The sequence below is a fragment of the Phalangium opilio genome, unplaced genomic scaffold, assembly GCF_054372755.1.
Source record: "Phalangium opilio isolate 3A_F unplaced genomic scaffold, DU_Popi_V2 ptg000209l_1, whole genome shotgun sequence".
In the NCBI taxonomy this organism is placed as follows: Eukaryota; Metazoa; Arthropoda; class Arachnida; order Opiliones; family Phalangiidae; genus Phalangium; species Phalangium opilio.
The window spans coordinates 12,602,829-12,622,699 of NW_028324217.1; the positions used below are offsets into that span (position 1 = coordinate 12,602,829).

At 48.6% G+C, this 19,871-nt stretch overlaps 9 non-coding genes across 9 annotated transcripts; all 9 read right to left on the minus strand.

The window, feature by feature from the left end:
- Positions 1-130: 130 nt before the first annotated feature.
- Positions 131-203, minus strand: TRNAI-GAU (transfer RNA isoleucine (anticodon GAU)). Its single transcript has one exon. It is a non-coding gene; the product is annotated as a tRNA-Ile (tRNA).
- Positions 204-1,012: 809 nt separating this feature from the next.
- On the minus strand, positions 1,013-1,085 carry TRNAI-GAU (transfer RNA isoleucine (anticodon GAU)). The gene has a single exon. It is a non-coding gene; the product is annotated as a tRNA-Ile (tRNA).
- Positions 1,086-2,188: 1,103 nt separating this feature from the next.
- TRNAI-GAU (transfer RNA isoleucine (anticodon GAU)) lies at positions 2,189-2,261 on the minus strand. Its single transcript has one exon. It is a non-coding gene; the product is annotated as a tRNA-Ile (tRNA).
- Positions 2,262-3,364: 1,103 nt separating this feature from the next.
- Positions 3,365-3,437, minus strand: TRNAI-GAU (transfer RNA isoleucine (anticodon GAU)). The gene has a single exon. It is a non-coding gene; the product is annotated as a tRNA-Ile (tRNA).
- A 4,188-nt stretch (positions 3,438-7,625) lies between these two features.
- Positions 7,626-7,698, minus strand: TRNAI-GAU (transfer RNA isoleucine (anticodon GAU)). The gene has a single exon. It is a non-coding gene; the product is annotated as a tRNA-Ile (tRNA).
- Positions 7,699-8,213: 515 nt separating this feature from the next.
- TRNAI-GAU (transfer RNA isoleucine (anticodon GAU)) lies at positions 8,214-8,286 on the minus strand. The gene has a single exon. It is a non-coding gene; the product is annotated as a tRNA-Ile (tRNA).
- A 515-nt stretch (positions 8,287-8,801) lies between these two features.
- Positions 8,802-8,874, minus strand: TRNAI-GAU (transfer RNA isoleucine (anticodon GAU)). Its single transcript has one exon. It is a non-coding gene; the product is annotated as a tRNA-Ile (tRNA).
- Positions 8,875-9,536: 662 nt separating this feature from the next.
- On the minus strand, positions 9,537-9,609 carry TRNAI-GAU (transfer RNA isoleucine (anticodon GAU)). The gene has a single exon. It is a non-coding gene; the product is annotated as a tRNA-Ile (tRNA).
- Positions 9,610-10,124: 515 nt separating this feature from the next.
- TRNAI-GAU (transfer RNA isoleucine (anticodon GAU)) lies at positions 10,125-10,197 on the minus strand. Its single transcript has one exon. It is a non-coding gene; the product is annotated as a tRNA-Ile (tRNA).
- Between the last annotated feature and the right edge of the window lie 9,674 nt (positions 10,198-19,871).

The window sequence follows — 19,871 nt, forward strand, 5'->3', positions numbered from 1 at the left end:
GAACCACCAACCTTTTGAATAACAGCTGAGCGCGCTAACCATTGCGCCACGGAAGCTCAGAAATGAAATGGTTGTCAGGTATTGTGGAAAAGTTATGACTTTTCACGCTACATCTGAGACCACACAACACCTCTCCCGGGTGGGCTCGAACCACCAACCTTTCGGTTATCAGCCGAACGCGCTAACCATTGAGCCACGGAAGCTCGGAACTTAAACGGTTGTCAGGTATTGTGGAAAAGTTATGACTTTTCACGCTACATCTGAGACCCCACAACACCTCTCCCGGGTGGGCTCGAACCACCAACCTTTCAATTAAAGGCCGAACGCGCTAACCTTTGAGCCACGGAAGCTCGGAACTTAAATCTTTGTAAGGTATTGTGGAAAAGTTATGACTTTTTTCGTTACATCTGAGACCCCACAACATCTCTCCCGGGTGGGCTCGAACCACCAACCTTTCGGTAAACAGCTGAACGCGCTAACCATTGCGCTACGGAAGCCCAAAAATTGAATGTTAGTCAGGTATTGTGGAAAAACTCTGACATTTTACGTTACATCTGAGACCTCACAACACCGCTCCCGGATAGGCTCGAACCACCAACCTATTGGTTAACAGCCGAACGCGCTAATTATTGAGCCACGGAAGCTCAGAAATTAAATGGTTGTCATGTATTGTGGAAAAGTTATGACTTTTCACGCTACATCTGAGACCCCACAACACCTCTTCTGGGTGGGCTCGAACCACCAACCTTTCGGTTAACAGCTGAACGCGCTAAACATTGCGTCACGGAAGCCCAAAAATTAAATGTTCGTCAGGAATTGTGGAAAAACTTTGGCTTTTTACGTTACATCTGAGACCCCACAACACCTCTCCCGGGTCGGCTCGAACCACCAACCGTTCGGTTAACAGCCGAACGCGCTAACCATTGAGCCACGGAAGCTCGGAACTTAAATGGTTGTAAGGTATTGTGGAAAAGTTATGACTTTTCACGCTACATCTGAGACAACACAACACCTCTTCCGGGTGGGCTCGAACCACCAACCTTTCGGTTATCAGCCGAACGCGCTAACCATTGAGCCACGGAAGCTCGGAACTTAAATGGTTGTAAGGTATTGTGGAAAAGTTATGACTTTTCACGCTACATCTGAGACCCCACAACACCTCTTCCGGGTGGGCTCGAACCACCAACCTTTCGGTTAACAGCTGAACGCGCTAACTATTGCGCCACGGAAGCCCAAAAATTAAATGTTCGTCAGGTATTCTGGAAAAACTTTGACTTTTTACGTTACATCTGAGACCCCACAACACCTCTCCAGGGTGGGCTCGAACCACCAACCTTTCGGTTAGCAGCCGAACGCGCTAACCATCGCGTCACGGAAGCCCAAAAATTAAATGTTCGTCAGGAATTGTGGAAAAACTTTGGCTTTTTACGTTACATCTGAGACCCCACAACACCTCTCCCGGGTCGGCTCGAACCACCAACCTTTCGGTTAACAGCCGAACGCGCTAACCACTGCGCAACAGAAGCCCTAAAATTGAATGGTCGGCAGGTATTGTGGAAAATCTCCGACTTTTTACGTCACATCTGGGACCACACAACACTGCTCCCGGGTGGGCACGAACCACCAACCTTTTGAATAACAGCTGAGCGCGCTAACCATTGCGCCACGGAAGCTCAGAAATTAAATGGTTGTCAGGTATTGTGGAAAAGGTATGACTTTTCACGCTGCATCTGAGACCCTACAAGACCTCTCCCGGGTGGGCTTGAACCACCAACCTTTCAATTAACAGCCGAACGCGCTAACCATTGAGCCACGGAATCTCGGAACTTAAATGGTTGTAAGGTATTGTGGAAAAGTTATGACTTTTCACGCTACATCTGAGACCCCACAACACCTCTTCCGGGTGGGCTCGAACCACCAACCTTTCGGTTAACAGCTGAACGCGCTTACCATTGCGCCACGGAAGCCCAAAAATTAAATGGTCGTCAGGTATTGTGGAAAAACTCCGACTTTTTACGTCACATCTGAGACCTCACAACACTGCTCCCGGGTGGGCTCGAACCACCAACCTTTTGAATAACAGCTGAGCGCGCTAACCATTGCGCCACGGAAGCTCAGAAATTAAATGGTTGTCAGGTATTGTGGAAAAGTTATGACTTTTCACGCTACATCTGAGACCACACAACACCTCTCCCGGGTGGGCTCGAACTACCAACCTTTCGGTTATCAGCCGAACGCGCTAACCATTGAGCCACGGAAGCTCGGAACTTAAATGGTTGTCAGGTATTGTGGAAAAGTTATGACTTTTCACGCTACATCTGAGACCCCACAACACCTCTCCCGGGTGGGCTCGAACCACCAACCTTTCAATTAACAGCCGAACGCGCTAACCATTGAGCCACGGAAGCTCGGAACTTAAATGGTTGTAAGGTATTGTGGAAAAGTTATGACTTTTCACGCTACATCTGAGACCCCACAACACCTCTTCCGGGTGGGCTCGAACCACCAACCTTTCGGTTAACAGCTGAACGCGCTAACCATTGCGCCACGGAAGCCCAAAAATTAAATGGTCGTCAGGTATTATGGAAAAACTCCGACTTTTTACGTCACATCTGAGACCTCACAACACTGCTCCCGGGTGGGCTCGAACCACCAACCTTTTGAATAACAGCTGAGCGCGCTAACCACAGTGCCACGGAAGCTCAGAAATTAAATGGTTGTCAGGTATTGTGGAAAAGTTATGACTTTTCACGCTACATCTGAGACCACACAACACCTCTCCCTGGTGGGTTCGAACCACCAACCTTTCGGGTAACAGCCGAACGCGCTAACCATTGAGCCACGGAAGCTCGGAACTTAAATGGTTGTCAGGTATTGTGGAAAAGTTATGACTTTTCACGCTACATCTGAGACCCCACAACACCTCTTCCGGGTGGGCTCGAACCACCAACCTTTCGGTTAACAGCTGAACGCGCTAACCATTGCGTCACGGAAGCCCAAAAATTAAATGTTCGTCAGGAATTGTGGAAAAACTTTGGGTTTTTACGTTACATCTGAGACCCCACAACACCTCTCCCGGGTGGGCTCGAACCACCAACCTTTCGGTTAACAGCCGAACGCGCTAACCACTGCGCCACGGAAGCCCAAAAATTAAATGGTCGTCAGGTATTGTGGAAAAACTCTGACTTTTTACGTCACATCTGAGACCTCACAACACTGCTCCCGGGTGGGCTCGAACCACCAACCTTTTGAATAACAGCTGAGCGCGCTAACCATTGCGCCACGGAAGCTCAGAAATTAAATGGTTGTCAGGTATTGTGGAAAAGTTATGACTTTTCACGCTACATCTGAGACCACACAACACCTCTCCCGGGTGGGCTCGAACCACCAACCTTTCGGTTATCAGCCGAACGCGCTAACCATTGAGCCACGGAAGCTCGGAACTTAAATGGTTGTCAGGTATTGTGGAAAAGTTATGACTTTTCACGCTACATCTGAGACCCCACAACACCTCTCCCGGGTGGGCTCGAACCACCAACCTTTCAATTAACAGCCGAACGCGCTAACCATTGCGCAACGGAAGCCCAAAAATTAAATGGTCGTCAGGTATTGTGGAAAAACTCCGACTTTTTACGTCACATCTGAGACATCACAACACTGCTCCCGGGTGGGCTCGAACCACCAACCTTTTGAATAACAGCTGAGCGCGCTAACCATTGCGCCACGGAAGCTCAGAAATTAAATGGTTGTCAGGTATTGTGGAAAAGTTATGACTTTTCACGCTACATCTGAGACTACACAACACCTCTCCCGGGTGGGCTCGAACCACCAACCTTTCGGTTAACAGTCGAACGCGCTAACCATTGAGCCACGGAGGCTCGGAACTTAAATGGTTGTCAGGTATTGTGGAAAAGTTATGACTTTCACGCTACATCTGAGACCCCACAACACCTCTCCCGGGTGGGCTCGAACCACCAACCTTTCGGTTAACAGCCGAACGCGCTAACCACTGCGCCACAGAAGCCCAAAAATTAAATGGTCGTCAGGTATTGCGGAAAAACTCTGACTTTTTACGTCACACCTGAGACCTCACAACACTGCTCCGGGGTGGGCTCGAACCACCAACCTTTTGAATAACAGCTGAGCGCGCTAACCATTGGGCCAAGGAAGCTCAGAAATTAAATGGTTGTCAGGTATTGTGGAAAAGTTATGACTTTTCACGCTACATCTGAGACCCCACAACACCTCTCCTGGGTGGGCTCGAACCACCAACCTTTTGGTTAACAGCCAAACGCGCTAACCACTGCGCCACGGAAGCTCGGAACTTAAATGGTTGTCAGGTATTGTGGAAAAGTTATGACTTTTCACGCTACATCTGAGACCCCACAACACCTCTTCCGGGTGGGCTCGAACCACCAACCTTTCGGTTAACAGCTGAACGCGCTAACCATTGCGTCACGGAAGCCCAAAAATTAAATGTTCGTCAGGAATTGTTGAAAAACTTTGGCTTTTTACGTTACATCTGAGACCCCACAACACCTCTCCCGGGTGGGCTCGAACCACCAACCTTTCGGTTAACAGCCGAACGCGCTAACCACTACGCCATGGAAGCCCAAAAATTAAATGGTCGTCAGGTATTGTGGAAAAACTCTGACTTTTTACGTCACATCTGAGACCTCACAACAATGCTCCCAGGTGGGCTCGAACCACCAACCTTTTGAATAACAGCTGAGCGCGCTAACCATTGCGCCAAGGAAGCTCAGAAATTAAATGGTTGTCAGGTATTGTGGAAAAGTTATGACTTTTCACGCTACATCTGAGACCCCACAACACCTCTTCCGGGTGGGCTCGAACCACCAACCTTTCGGTTAACAGCTGAACGCGCTAACCATTGCGTCACGGAAGCCCAAAAATTAAATGTTCGTCAGGAATTGTTGAAAAACTTTGGCTTTTTACGTTACATCTGAGACCCCACAACACCTCTCCCGGGTGGGCTCGAACAACCATCCTTTCGGTTAACAGCCGAACGCGCTAACCACTACGCCATGGAAGCCCAAAAATTAAATGGTCGTCAGGTATTGTGGAAAAACTCTGACTTTTTACGTCACATCTGAGACCTCACAACACTGCTCCCAGGTGGGCTCGAACCACCAACCTTTTGAATAACAGCTGAGCGCGCTAACCATTGCGCCACGGAAGCTCAGAAATTAAATGGTTGTCAGGTATTGTGGAAAAGTTATGACTTTTCACGCTACATCTGAGACTACACAACACCTCTCCCGGGTGGGCTCGAACCACCAACCTTTCGGTTAACAGGCGAACGCGCTAACCATTGAGCCACGGAGGCTCGGAACTTAAATGGTTGTCAGGTATTGTGGAAAAGTTATGACTTTCACGCTACATCTGAGACCCCACAACACCTCTCCCGGGTGGGCTCGAACCACCAACCTTTGGGTTAACAGCCGAACGCGCTAACCACTGCGCCACAGAAGCCCAAAAATTAAATGGTCGTCAGGTATTGCGGAAAAACTCTGACTTTTTACGTCACACCTGAGACCTCACAACACTGCTCCGGGGTGGGCTCGAACCACCAACCTTTTGAATAACAGCTGAGCGCGCTAACCATTGGGCCAAGGAAGCTCAGAAATTAAATGGTTGTCAGGTATTGTGGAAAAGTTATGACTTTTCACGCTACATCTGAGACCCCACAACACCTCTCCTGGGTGGGCTCGAACCACCAACCTTTTGGTTAACAGCCAAACGCGCTAACCACTGCGCCACGGAAGCTCGGAACTTAAATGGTTGTCAGGTATTGTGGAAAAGTTATGACTTTTCACGCTACATCTGAGACCCCACAACACCTCTTCCGGGTGGGCTCGAACCACCAACCTTTCGGTTAACAGCTGAACGCGCTAACCATTGCGTCACGGAAGCCCAAAAATTAAATGTTCGTCAGGAATTGTTGAAAAACTTTGGCTTTTTACGTTACATCTGACACCCCACAACACCTCTCCCGGGTGGGCTCGAACCACCAACCTTTCGGTTAACAGCCGAACGCGCTAACCACTACGCCATGGAAGCCCAAAAATTAAATGGTCGTCAGGTATTGTGGAAAAACTCTGACTTTTTACGTCACATCTGAGACCTCACAACACTGCTCCCAGGTGGGCTCGAACCACCAACCTTTTGAATAACAGCTGAGCGCGCTAACCATTGCGCCAAGGAAGCTCAGAAATTAAATGGTTGTCAGGTATTGTGGAAAAGTTATGACTTTTCACGCTACATCTGAGACCCCACAACACCTCTCCTGGGTGGGCTCGAACCACCAACCTTTTGGTTAACAGCCGAACGCGCTAACCACTGCGCCACGGAAGCCGAAAAATTAAATGGTCGTCAGGTATTGTGGAAAAACTCCGACTTTTTACGTCACATCTGAGACATCACAACACTGCTCCCGGGTGGGCTCGAACCACCAACCTTTTGAATAACAGCTGAGCGCGCTAACCATTGCGCCACGGAAGCTCAGAAATTAAATGGTTGTCAGGTATTCTGGAAAAGTTATGACTTTTCACGCTACATCTGAGACCACACAACACCTCTCCCTGGTGGGCTCGAACCACCAACCTTTCGGGCAACAGCCGAACGCGCTAACCATTGAGCCACGGAAGCTCGGAACTTAAATGGTTGTCAGGTATTGTGGAAAAGTTATGACTTTTCACGCTACATCTGAGACCCCACAACACCTCTTCCGGGTGGGCTCGAACCACCAACCTTTCGGTTAACAGCTGAACGCGCTAACCATTGCGTCACGGAAGCCCAAAAATTAAATGTTCGTCAGGTATTGTGGAAAAACTCCGACTTTTTACGTCACATCTGAGACATCACAACACTGCTCCCGGGTGGGCTCGAACCACCAACCTTTTGAATAACAGCTGAGCGCGCTAACCATTGCGCCACGGAAGCTCAGAAATTAAATGGTTGTCAGGTATTGTGGAAAAGTTATGACTTTTCACGCTACATCTGAGACCACACAACACCTCTCCCTGGTGGGCTCGAACCACCAACCTTTCGGGTAACAGCCGAACGCGCTAACCATTGAGCCACGGAAGCTCGGAACTTAAATGGTTGTCAGGTATTGTGGAAAAGTTATGACTTTTCACGCTACATCTGAGACCCCACAACACCTTTTCCGGGTGGGCTCGAACCACCAACCTTTCGGTTAACAGCTGAACGCGCTAACCATTGCGTCACGGAAGCCCAAAAATTAAATGATCGTCAGGAATTGTGGAAAAACTTTGGGTTTTTACGTTACATCTGAGACCCCACAACACCTCTCCCGGGTGGGCTCGAACCACCAACCTTTCGGTTAACAGCCGAACGCGCTAACCACTGCGCCACGGAAGCCCAAAAATTAAATGGTCGTCAGGTATTGTGGAAAAACTCTGACTTTTTACGTCACATCTGAGACCTCACAACACTGCTCCCGGGTGGGCTCGAACCACCAACCTTTTGAATAACAGCTGAGCGCGCTAACCATTGCACCACGGAAGCTCAGAAATTAAATGGTTGTCAGGTATTGTGGAAAAGTTATGACTTTTCACGCTACATCTGAGACCACACAACACCTCTCCCGGGTGGGCTCGAACCACCAACCTTTCGGTTATCAGCCGAACGCGCTAACCATTGAGCCACGGAAGCTCGGAACTTAAATGGTTGTCAGGTATTGTGGAAAAGTTATGACTTTTCACGCTACATCTGAGACCCCACAACACCTCTCCCGGGTGGGCTCGAACCACCAACCTTTCAATTAACAGCCGAACGCGCTAACCATTGAGCCACGGAAGCTCGGAACTTAAATGGTTGTAAGGTATTGTGGAAAAGTTATGACTTTTCACGCTACATCTGAGACCCCACAACACCTCTTCCGGGTGGGCTCGAACCACCAACCTTTCGGTTAACAGCTGAACGCGCTAACCATTGCGCCACGGAAGCCCAAAAATTAAATGGTCGTCAGGTATTGTGGAAAAACTCCGACTTTTTACGTCACATCTGAGACCTCACAACACTGCTCCCGGGTGGGCTCGAACCACCAACCTTTTGAATAACAGCTGAGCGCGCTAACCATTGCACCACGGAAGCTCAGAAATTAAATGGTTGTCAGGTATTGTGGAAAAGTTATGACTTTTCACGCTACATCTGAGACCACACAACACCTCTCCCGGGTGGGCTCGAACCACCAACCTTTCGGTTATCAGCCGAACGCGCTAACCATTGAGCCACGGAAGCTCGGAACTTAAATGGTTGTCAGGTATTGTGGAAAAGTTATGACTTTTCACGCTACATCTGAGACCCCACAACACCTCTCCCGGGTGGGCTCGAACCACCAACCTTTCAATTAACAGCCGAACGCGCTAACCATTGAGCCACGGAAGCTCGGAACTTAAATGGTTGTAAGGTATTGTGGAAAAGTTATGACTTTTCACGCTACATCTGAGACCCCACAACACCTCTTCCGGGTGGGCTCGAACCACCAACCTTTCGGTTAACAGCTGAACGCGCTAACCATTGCGCCACGGAAGCCCAAAAATTAAATGGTCGTCAGGTATTGTGGAAAAACTCCGACTTTTTACGTCACATCTGAGACCTCACAACACTGCTCCCGGGTGGGCTCGAACCACCAACCTTTTGAATAACAGCTGAGCGCGCTAACCATTGCGCCACGGAAGCTCAGAAATTAAATGGTTGTCAGATATTGTGGAAAAGTTATGACTTTTCACGCTACATCTGAGACCACACAACACCTCTCCCGGGTGGGCTCGAACCACCAACCTTTCGGTTATCAGCCGAACGCGCTAACCATTGAGCCACGGAAGCTCGGAACTTAAATGGTTGTCAGGTATTGTGGAAAAGTTATGACTTTTCACGCTACATCTGAGACCCCACAACACCTCTCCCGGGTGGGCTCGAACCACCAACCTTTCAATTAACAGCCGAACGCGCTAACCATTGAGCCACGGAAGCTCGGAACTTAAATGGTTGTAAGGTATTGTGGAAAAGTTATGACTTTTCACGCTACATCTGAGACCCCACAACACCTTTTCCGGGTGGGCTCGAACCACCAACCTTTCGGTTAACAGCTGAACGCGCTAACCATTGCGTCACGGAAGCCCAAAAATTAAATGATCGTCAGGAATTGTGGAAAAACTTTGGGTTTTTACGTTACATCTGAGACCCCACAACACCTCTCCCGGGTGGGCTCGAACCACCAACCTTTCGGTTAACAGCCGAACGCGCTAACCACTGCGCCACGGAAGCCCAAAAATTAAATGGTCGTCAGGTATTGTGGAAAAACTCTGACTTTTTACGTCACATCTGAGACCTCACAACACTGCTCCCGGGTGGGCTCGAACCACCAACCTTTTGAATAACAGCTGAGCGCGCTAACCATTGCACCACGGAAGCTCAGAAATTAAATGGTTGTCAGGTATTGTGGAAAAGTTATGACTTTTCACGCTACATCTGAGACCACACAACACCTCTCCCGGGTGGGCTCGAACCACCAACCTTTCGGTTATCAGCCGAACGCGCTAACCATTGAGCCACGGAAGCTCGGAACTTAAATGGTTGTCAGGTATTGTGGAAAAGTTATGACTTTTCACGCTACATCTGAGACCCCACAACACCTCTCCCGGGTGGGCTCGAACCACCAACCTTTCAATTAACAGCCGAACGCGCTAACCATTGAGCCACGGAAGCTCGGAACTTAAATGGTTGTAAGGTATTGTGGAAAAGTTATGACTTTTCACGCTACATCTGAGACCCCACAACACCTCTTCCGGGTGGGCTCGAACCACCAACCTTTCGGTTAACAGCTGAACGCGCTAACCATTGCGCCACGGAAGCCCAAAAATTAAATGGTCGTCAGGTATTGTGGAAAAACTCCGACTTTTTACGTCACATCTGAGACCTCACAACACTGCTCCCGGGTGGGCTCGAACCACCAACCTTTTGAATAACAGCTGAGCGCGCTAACCATTGCACCACGGAAGCTCAGAAATTAAATGGTTGTCAGGTATTGTGGAAAAGTTATGACTTTTCACGCTACATCTGAGACCACACAACACCTCTCCCGGGTGGGCTCGAACCACCAACCTTTCGGTTATCAGCCGAACGCGCTAACCATTGAGCCACGGAAGCTCGGAACTTAAATGGTTGTCAGGTATTGTGGAAAAGTTATGACTTTTCACGCTACATCTGAGACCCCACAACACCTCTCCCGGGTGGGCTCGAACCACCAACCTTTCAATTAACAGCCGAACGCGCTAACCATTGAGCCACGGAAGCTCGGAACTTAAATGGTTGTAAGGTATTGTGGAAAAGTTATGACTTTTCACGCTACATCTGAGACCCCACAACACCTCTTCCGGGTGGGCTCGAACCACCAACCTTTCGGTTAACAGCTGAACGCGCTAACCATTGCGCCACGGAAGCCCAAAAATTAAATGGTCGTCAGGTATTGTGGAAAAACTGCGACTTTTTACGTCACATCTGAGACCTCACAACACTGCTCCCGGGTGGGCTCGAACCACCAACCTTTTGAATAACAGCTGAGCGCGCTAACCATTGCGCCACGGAAGCTCAGAAATTAAATGGTTGTCAGGTATTGTGGAAAAGTTATGACTTTTCACGCTACATCTGAGACCACACAACACCTCTCCCTGGTGGGCTCGAACCACCAACCTTTCGGGTAACAGCCGAACGCGCTAACCATTGAGCCACGGAAGCTCGGAACTTAAATGGTTGTCAGGTATTGTGGAAAAGTTATGACTTTTCACGCTACATCTGAGACCCCACAACACCTCTTCCGGGTGGGCTCGAACCACCAACCTTTCGGTTAACAGCTGAACGCGCTAACCATTGCGTCACGGAAGCCCAAAAATTAAATGTTCGTCAGGAATTGTGGAAAAACTTTGGGTTTTTACGTTACATCTGAGACCCCACAACACCTCTCCCGGGTGGGCTCGAACCACCAACCTTTCGGTTAACAGCCGAACGCGCTAACCACTACGCCATGGAAGCCCAAAAATTAAATGGTCGTCAGGTATTGTGGAAAAACTCTGACTTTTTACGTCACATCTGAGACCTCACAACACTGCTCCCAGGTGGGCTCGAACCACCAACCTTTTGAATAACAGCTGAGCGCGCTAACCATTGCGCCAAGGAAGCTCAGAAATTAAATGGTTGTCAGGTATTGTGGAAAAGTTATGACTTTTCACGCTACATCTGAGACCACACAACACCTCTCCCTGGTGGGCTCGAACCACCAACCTTTCGGGCAACAGCCGAACGCGCTAACCATTGAGCCACGGAAGCTCGGAACTTAAATGGTTGTCAGGTATTGTGGAAAAGTTATGACTTTTCACGCTACATCTGAGACCCCATAACACCTCTTCCGGGTGGGCTCGAACCACCAACCTTTCGGTTAACAGCTGAACGCGCTAACCATTGCGTCACGGAAGCCCAAAAATTAAATGTTCGTCAGGAATTGTGGAAAAACTTTGGCTTTTTACGTTACTTCTGAGACCCCACAACACCTCTCCCGGGTGGGCTCGAACCACCAACCTTTCGGTTAACAGCCGAACGCGCTAACCACTGCGCCACGGAAGCCCAAAAATTAAATGGTCGTCAGGTATTGTGGAAAAACTCTGACTTTTTACGTCACGTCTGAGACCTCACAACACTGCTCCCGGGTGGGTTCGAACCACCAACCTTATGAATAACAGCTGAGCGCGCTAACCATTGCGCCAAGGAAGCTCAGAAATTAAATGGTTGTCAGGTATTGTGGAAAAGTTATGACTTTTCACGCTACATCTGAGACCCCACAACACCTCTCCTGGGTGGGCTCGAACCACCAACCTTTTGGTTAACAGCCAAACGCGCTAACCACTGCGCCACGGAAGCTCGGAACTTAAATGGTTGTCAGGTATTGTGGAAAAGTTATGACTTTTCACGCTACATCTGAGACCCCACAACACCTCTTCCGGGTGGGCTCGAACCACCAACCTTTCGGTTAACAGCTGAACGCGCTAACCATTGCGTCACGGAAGCCCAAAAATTAAATGTTCGTCAGGAATTGTTGAAAAACTTTGGCTTTTTACGTTACATCTGAGACCCCACAACACCTCTCCCGGGTGGGCTCGAACCACCAACCTTTCGGTTAACAGCCGAACGCGCTAACCACTACGCTACGGAAGCCCAAAAATTAAATGGTCGTCAGGTACTGTGGAAAAACTCTGACTTTTTACGTCACATCTGAGACCTCACAACACTGCTCCCGGGTGGGCTCGAACCACCAACCTTTTGAATAACAGCTGAGCGCGCTAACCATTGCGCCAAGGAAGCTCAGAAATTAAATGGTTGTCAGGTATTGTGGAAAAGTTATGACTTTTCACGCTACATCTGAGACCCCACAACACCTCTCCTGGGTGGGCTCGAACCACCAACCTTTTGGTTAACAGCCGAACGCGCTAACCACTGCGCCACGGAAGCCCAAAAACTAAATGGTCGTCAGGTATTGTGGAAAAACTCTGACTTTTTACGTCACATCTGAGACCTCACAACTCTGCTCCCGGGTGGGCTCTAACCACCAACCTTTTGAATAACAGCTGAGCGCGCTAACCATTGCGCCACGGAAGCTCAGAAATTAAATGGTTGTCAGTTATGGTGGAAAAGTTATGACTTTTCACGCTACATCTGAGACTACACAACACCTCTCCCGGGTGGGCTCGAACCACCAACCTTTCGGTTAACAGGCGAACGCGCTAACCATTGAGCCACGGAGGCTCGGAACTTAAATGGTTGTCAGGTATTGTGGAAACGTTATGACTTTTCACGCTACATCTGAGACCCCACAACACCTCTCCCGGGTGGGCTCGAACCACCAACCTTTCGGTTAACAGCTTAACGCGCTAACCATTGCGCCACGGAAGCCCAAAAATTAAATGTTCGTCAGGTAATGTGGAAAAACTCTGACTTTTTACGTCACATCTGAGACCTCACAAAACCGCTCCAAGATGTGCGCGAACCACCAACCTTTCGGTTAACTGCAGAACGCGCTAACCATTGCGCCTTGAAGCCCAAAAATTAAATGGTCGTCAGGTATTGTGGAAAAGCTCTGACTTTTTACGTTACATCTGAGACCTCACAACACCGCTCCCGGATAGGCTCGAACCAACAACCAATTGGTTAACAGGTGAACGCGCTAACAATTGCGCCACGGAAGCCCAAAAATTAAATGTTTGTCAGGTAATGTGGAAAAACTCTGACTTTTTACGTCACATCTGAGACCTCACAAAACCGCTCCAAGATGTGCGCGAACCACCAACCTTTCGGTTAACTGCTGAACGCGCTAACCATTGCGCCACGGAAGCCCAAAAATTAAATGGTCGTCAGGTATTGTGGAAAAACTCTGACTTTTTACGTCACGTCTGAGACCTCGCAACACTGCTCCCGGGTGGGCTCGAACCACCAACCTTATGAATAACAGCTGAGCGCGCTAACCATTGCGCCAAGGAAGCTTGAAATTAAATGGTTGTCAGGTATTGTGGAAAAGTTATGACTTTTCACGCTACATCTGAGACCCCACAACACCTCTCCCGGGTGGGCTCGAACCACCAACCTTTCAATTAACAGCCGAACGCGCTAACCATTGGGCCACGGAAGCTCGGAAATTAAATGTTCGTCAGGTATTGTGGAAAAGTTATGACTCTTCACGCTACATCTGAGACCCCACAACACCTCTCCTGGGTGGGCCCGAACCACCAACCTTTCGGTTAACAGCCGAACGCGCTAACCATTGAGCCACGGAGGCTCGGAACTTAAATGGTTGTCAGGTATTGTGGGAAGTTATGACTTTTCACGCTACATCTGAGACCCCACAACACCTCTCCCGGGTGGGCTCGAACCACCAACCTTTCGGTTAACAGCCGAACGCGCTAACCACTACGCCACGGAAGCCCAAAAATTAAATGGTCGTCAGGTATTGTGGAAAAACTCTGACTTTTTACGTCACATCTGAGACCTCACAACACTGCTCCCGGGTGGGCTCGAACCACCAACCTTTTGAATAACAGCTGAGCGCGCTAACCATTGCGCCAAGGAAGCTCAGAAATTAAATGGTTGTCAGGTATTGTGGAAAAGTTATGACTTTTCACGCTACATCTGAGACCCCACAACACCTCTCCTGGGTGGGCTCGAACCACCAACCTTTTGGTTAACAGCCGAACACGCTAACCACTGCGCCACGGAAGCCCAAAAATTAAATGGTCGTCAGGTATTGTGGAAAAACTCCGACTTTTTACGTCACATCTGATACATCACAACACTGCTCCCGGGTGGGCTCGAACCACCAACCTTTTGAATAACAGCTGAGCGCGCTAACCATTGCGCCACGGAAGCTCAGAAATTAAATGGTTGTCAGGTATTGTGGAAACGTTATGACTTTTCACGCTACATCTGAGACTACACAACACCTCTCCCGGGTGGGCTCGAACCACCAACCTTTCAATTAACAGCCGAACGCGCTAACCATTGAGCCACGGAAGCTCGGAAATTAAATGTTCGTCAGGTATTGTGGAAAAGTTATGACTCTTCACGCTACATCTGAGACCCCACAACACCTCTCCTGGGTGGGCCCGAACCACCAACCTTTCGGTTAACAGCCGAACGCGCTAACCATTGAGCCACGGAGGCTCGGAACTTAAATGGTTGTCAGGTATTGTGGAAAAGTTATGACTTTTCACGCTACATCTGAGACCCCACAACACCTCTCCCGGGTGAGCTCGAACCACCAACCTTTCGGTTAACAGCCGAACGCGCTAACCACTGCGCCACAGAAGCCCAAAAATTAAATGGTCGTCAGGTATTGCGGAAAAACTCTGACTTTTTACGTCACACCTGAGACCTCACAACACTGCTCCCGGGTGGGCTCGAACCACCAACCTTTTGAATAACAGCTGAGCGCGCTAACCATTGAGCCACGGAAGCTCGGAACTTAAATGGTTGTCAGGTATTGTGGAAAAGTTATGACTTTTCACGCTACATCTGAGACCCCACAACACCTCTTCCGGGTGGGCTCGAACCACCAACCTTTCGGTTAACAGCTGAACGCGCTAACCATTGCGTCACGGAAGCCCAAAAATTAAATGTTCGTCAGGAAATGTGGAAAAACTTTGGCTTTTTACGTTACATCTGAGACGTCACAACACCTCTCCCGGGTGGGCTCGAACCACCAACCTTTCGGTTAACAGCCGAACGCGCTAACCACTGCGCCACGGAAGCCCAAAAATTAAATGGTCGTCAGGTATTGTGGAAAAACTCTGACTTTTTACGTCACGTCTGAGACCTCACAACACTGCTCCCGGGTGGGCTCAAACCACCAACCTTATGAATAACAGCTGAGCGCGCTAACCATTGCGCCAAGGAAGCTCAGAAATTAAATGGTTGTCAGGTATTGTGGAAAAGTTATGACTTTTCACGCTACATCTGAGACCCCACAACACCTCTCCCGGGTGGGCTCGAACCACCAACCTTTCAATTAACAGCCGAACGCGCTAACCATTGAGCCACGGAAGCTCGGAAATTAAATGTTCGTCAGGTATTGTGGAAAAGTTATGACTTTTCACGCTACATCTGAGACCCCACAACACCTCTCCTGGGTTAACAGCCGAACGCGCTAACCATTGCGCAACGGAAGCCCAAAAATTAAATGGTCGTCAGGTATTGTGGAAAAACTCCGACTTTTTACGTCACATCTGAGACATCACAACACTGCTCCCGGGTGGGCTCGAACCACCAACCTTTTGAATAACAGCTGAGCGCGCTAACCATTGCGCCACGGAAGCTCAGTAATTAAATGGTTGTCAGGTATTGTGGAAAAGTAATGACATTTCACGCTACATCTGAGACTACACAACACCTCTCCCGGGTGGGCTCGAACCACCAACCTCAAATTCAATTCAAATTCAATTCAAAATGTTTATTTTATTTGCATTACAGATACAGTATACCACGGGGCTAAGTCACATTGTGACTTGTAAGCCCCGTGCCTATCTGTTTAATTTAATATAACAATTTTAATTTAATCAAATAAAAATAGATTTAACAATGGTGTCTTATAATAAATAATGTTAAAGATTCGTGAAAAAACTTAATGTATATATGTTATATCCACTTGAAATTAAACAATGGCATGGTATAACATAAAAAATTTAACAATGGGTTATGCCAAAGGTGGCTTTATAAAAACAAATTAAATAAAAAAGTAAAGGTTTTGTTATTTTTTTCCAATATTAGTGATTTTATAGTCTTTTTAAATCTAAATAAATTCGGTTTGGCTTGAATTTCTGGTGATATTGTGTTATATAATTTTATTCCCGAATAAAAGATAGACGTGAATTTTTTCGGTTAACAGGCGAACGCGCTAACCTTGTAGCCACGGAGGCTCGGAACTTAAATGGTTGTCAGGTATTGTGGAAAAGTTATGACTTTTCACGCTACATCTGAGACCCCACAACACCTCTCCCGGGTGGGCTCGAACCACCAACCTTTCGGTTAACAGCCGAACGCGCTAACCACTGCGCCACAGAAGCCCAAAAATTAAATGGTCGTCAGGTATTGCGGAAAAACTCTGACTTTTTACGTCACACCTGAGACCTCACAACACTGCTCCCGGGTGGGCTTGAACCACCAACCTTTTGAATAACAGCTGAGCGCGCTAACCATTGCGCCAAGGAAGCTCAGAAATTAAATGGTTGTCAGGTATTGTGGAAAAGTTATGACTTTTCACGCTACATCTGAGACCCCACAACACCTCTCCTGGGTGGGCTCGAACCACCAACCTTTTGGTTAACAGCCAAACGCGCTAACCACTGCGCCACGGAAGCTCGGAACTTAAATGGTTGTCAGGTATTGTGGAAAAGTTATGACTTTTCACGCTACATCTGAGACCCCACAACACCTCTTCCGGGTGGGCTCGAACCACCAACCTTTCGGTTAACAGCTGAACGCGCTAACCATTGCGTCACGGAAGCCCAAAAATTAAATGTTCGTCAGGAATTGTTGAAAAACTTTGGCTTTTTACGTTACATCTGAGACCCCACAACACCTCTCCCGGGTGGGCTCGAACCACCAACCTTTCGGTTAACAGCCGAACGCGCTAACCACTACGCCACGGAAGCCCAAAAATTAAATGGTCGTCAGGTATTGTGGAAAAACTCTGACTTTTTACGTCACATCTGAGACCTCACAACACTGCTCCCGGGTGGGCTCGAACCACCAACCTTTTGAATAACAGCTGAGCGCGCTAACCATTGCGCCAAGGAAGCTCAGAAATTAAATGGTTGTCAGGTATTGTGGAAAAGTTATGACTTTTCACGCTACATCTGAGACCCCACAACACCTCTCCCGGGTGGGCTCGAACCACCAACCTTTCGGTTAACAGCCGAACGCGCTAACCACTGCGCCACAGAAGCCCAAAAATTAAATGGTCGTCAGGTATTGCGGAAAAACTCTGACTTTTTACGTCACACCTGAGACCTCACAACACTGCTCCCGGGTGGGCTTGAACCACCAACCTTTTGAATAACAGCTGAGCGCGCTAACCATTGCGCCAAGGAAGCTCAGAAATTAAATGGTTGTCAGGTATTGTGGAAAAGTTATGACTTTTCACGCTACATCTGAGACCCCACAACACCTCTCCTGGGTGGGCTCGAACCACCAACCTTTTGGTTAACAGCCAAACGCGCTAACCACTGCGCCACGGAAGCTCGGAACTTAAATGGTTGTCAGGTATTGTGGAAAAGTTATGACTTTTCACGCTACATCTGAGACCCCACAACACCTCTTCCGGGTGGGCTCGAACCACCAACCTTTCGGTTAACAGCTGAACGCGCTAACCATTGCGTCACGGAAGCCCAAAAATTAAATGTTCGTCAGGAATTGTTGAAAAACTTTGGCTTTTTACGTTACATCTGAGACCCCACAACACCTCTCCCGGGTGGGCTCGAACCACCAACCTTTCGGTTAACAGCCGAACGCGCTAACCACTACGCCACGGAAGCCCAAAAATTAAATGGTCGTCAGGTATTGTGGAAAAACTCTGACTTTTTACGTCACATCTGAGACCTCACAACACTGCTCCCGGGTGGGCTCGAACCACCAACCTTTTGAATAACAGCTGAGCGCGCTAACCATTGCGCCAAGGAAGCTCAGAAATTAAATGGTTGTCAGGTATTGTGGAAAAGTTATGACTTTTCACGCTACATCTGAGACCCCACAACACCTCTCCCGGGTGGGCTCGAACCACCAACCTTTCGGTTAACAGCCGAACGCGCTAACCACTGCGCCACAGAAGCCCAAAAATTAAATGGTCGTCAGGTATTGCGGAAAAACTCTGACTTTTTACGTCACACCTGAGACCTCACAACACTGCTCCCGGGTGGGCTCGAATCACCAACCTTTTGAATAACAGCTGAGCGCGCTAACCATTGCGCCAAGGAAGCTCAGAAATTAAATGGTTGTCAGGTATTGTGGAAAAGTTATGACTTTTCACGCTACATCTGAGACCCCACAACACCTCTCCTGGGTGGGCTCGAACCACCAACCTTTTGGTTAACAGCCAAACGCGCTAACCACTGCGCCACGGAAGCTCGGAACTTAAATGGTTGTCAGGTATTGTGGAAAAGTTATGACTTTTCACGCTACATCTGAGACCCCACAACACCTCTCCCGGGTGGGCTCGAACCACCAACCTTTCGGTTAACAGCCGAACGCGCTAACCACTACGCCACGGAAGCCCAAAAATTAAATGGTCGTCAGGTATTGTGGAAAAACTCTGACTTTTTACGTCACATCTGAGACCTCACAACACTGCTCCCGGGTGGGCTCGAACCACCAACCTTTTGAATAACAGCTGAGCGCGCTAACCATTGCGCCAAGGAAGCTCAGAAATTAAATGGTCGTCAGGTATTGTGGAAAAGTTATGACTTTTCACGCTACATCTGAGACCCCACAACACCTCTCCCGGGTGGGCTCGAACCACCAACCTTTCGGTTAACAGGCGATCGCGCTAACCATTGAGCCACGGAGGCTCGGAACTTAAATGGTTGTCAGGTATTGTGGAAAAGTTATGACTTTTCACGCTACATCTGAGACCCCACAACACCTCTACCGGGTGGGCTCGAACCACCAACCTTTCGGTTAACAGCTGAACGCGCTAACCATTGCGTCACGGAAGCCCAAAAATTAAATGTTCGTCAGGAATTGTTGAAAAACTTTGGCTTTTTACGTTACATCTGAGACCCCACAACACCTCTCCCGGGTGGGCTCGAACCACCAACCTTTCGGTTAACAGCCGAACGCGCTAACCACTACGCCACGGAAGCCCAAAAATTAAATGGTCGTCAGGTATTGTGGAAAAACTCTGACTTTTTACGTCACATCTGAGACCTCACAACACTGCTCCCGGGTGGGCTCGAACCACCAACCTTTTGAATAACAGCTGAGCGCGCTAACCATTGCGCCAAGGAAGCTCAGAAATTAAATGGTTGTCAGGTATTGTGGAAAAGTTATGACTTTTCACGCTACATCTGAGACCCCACAACACCTCTCCCGGGTGGGCTCGAACCACCAACCTTTCGGTTAACAGCCGAACGCGCTAACCACTGCGCCACAGAAGCCCAAAAATTAAATGGTCGTCAGGTATTGCGGAAAAACTCTGACTTTTTACGTCACACCTGAGACCTCACAACACTGCTCCCGGGTGGGCTCGAATCACCAACCTTTTGAATAACAGCTGAGCGCGCTAACCATTG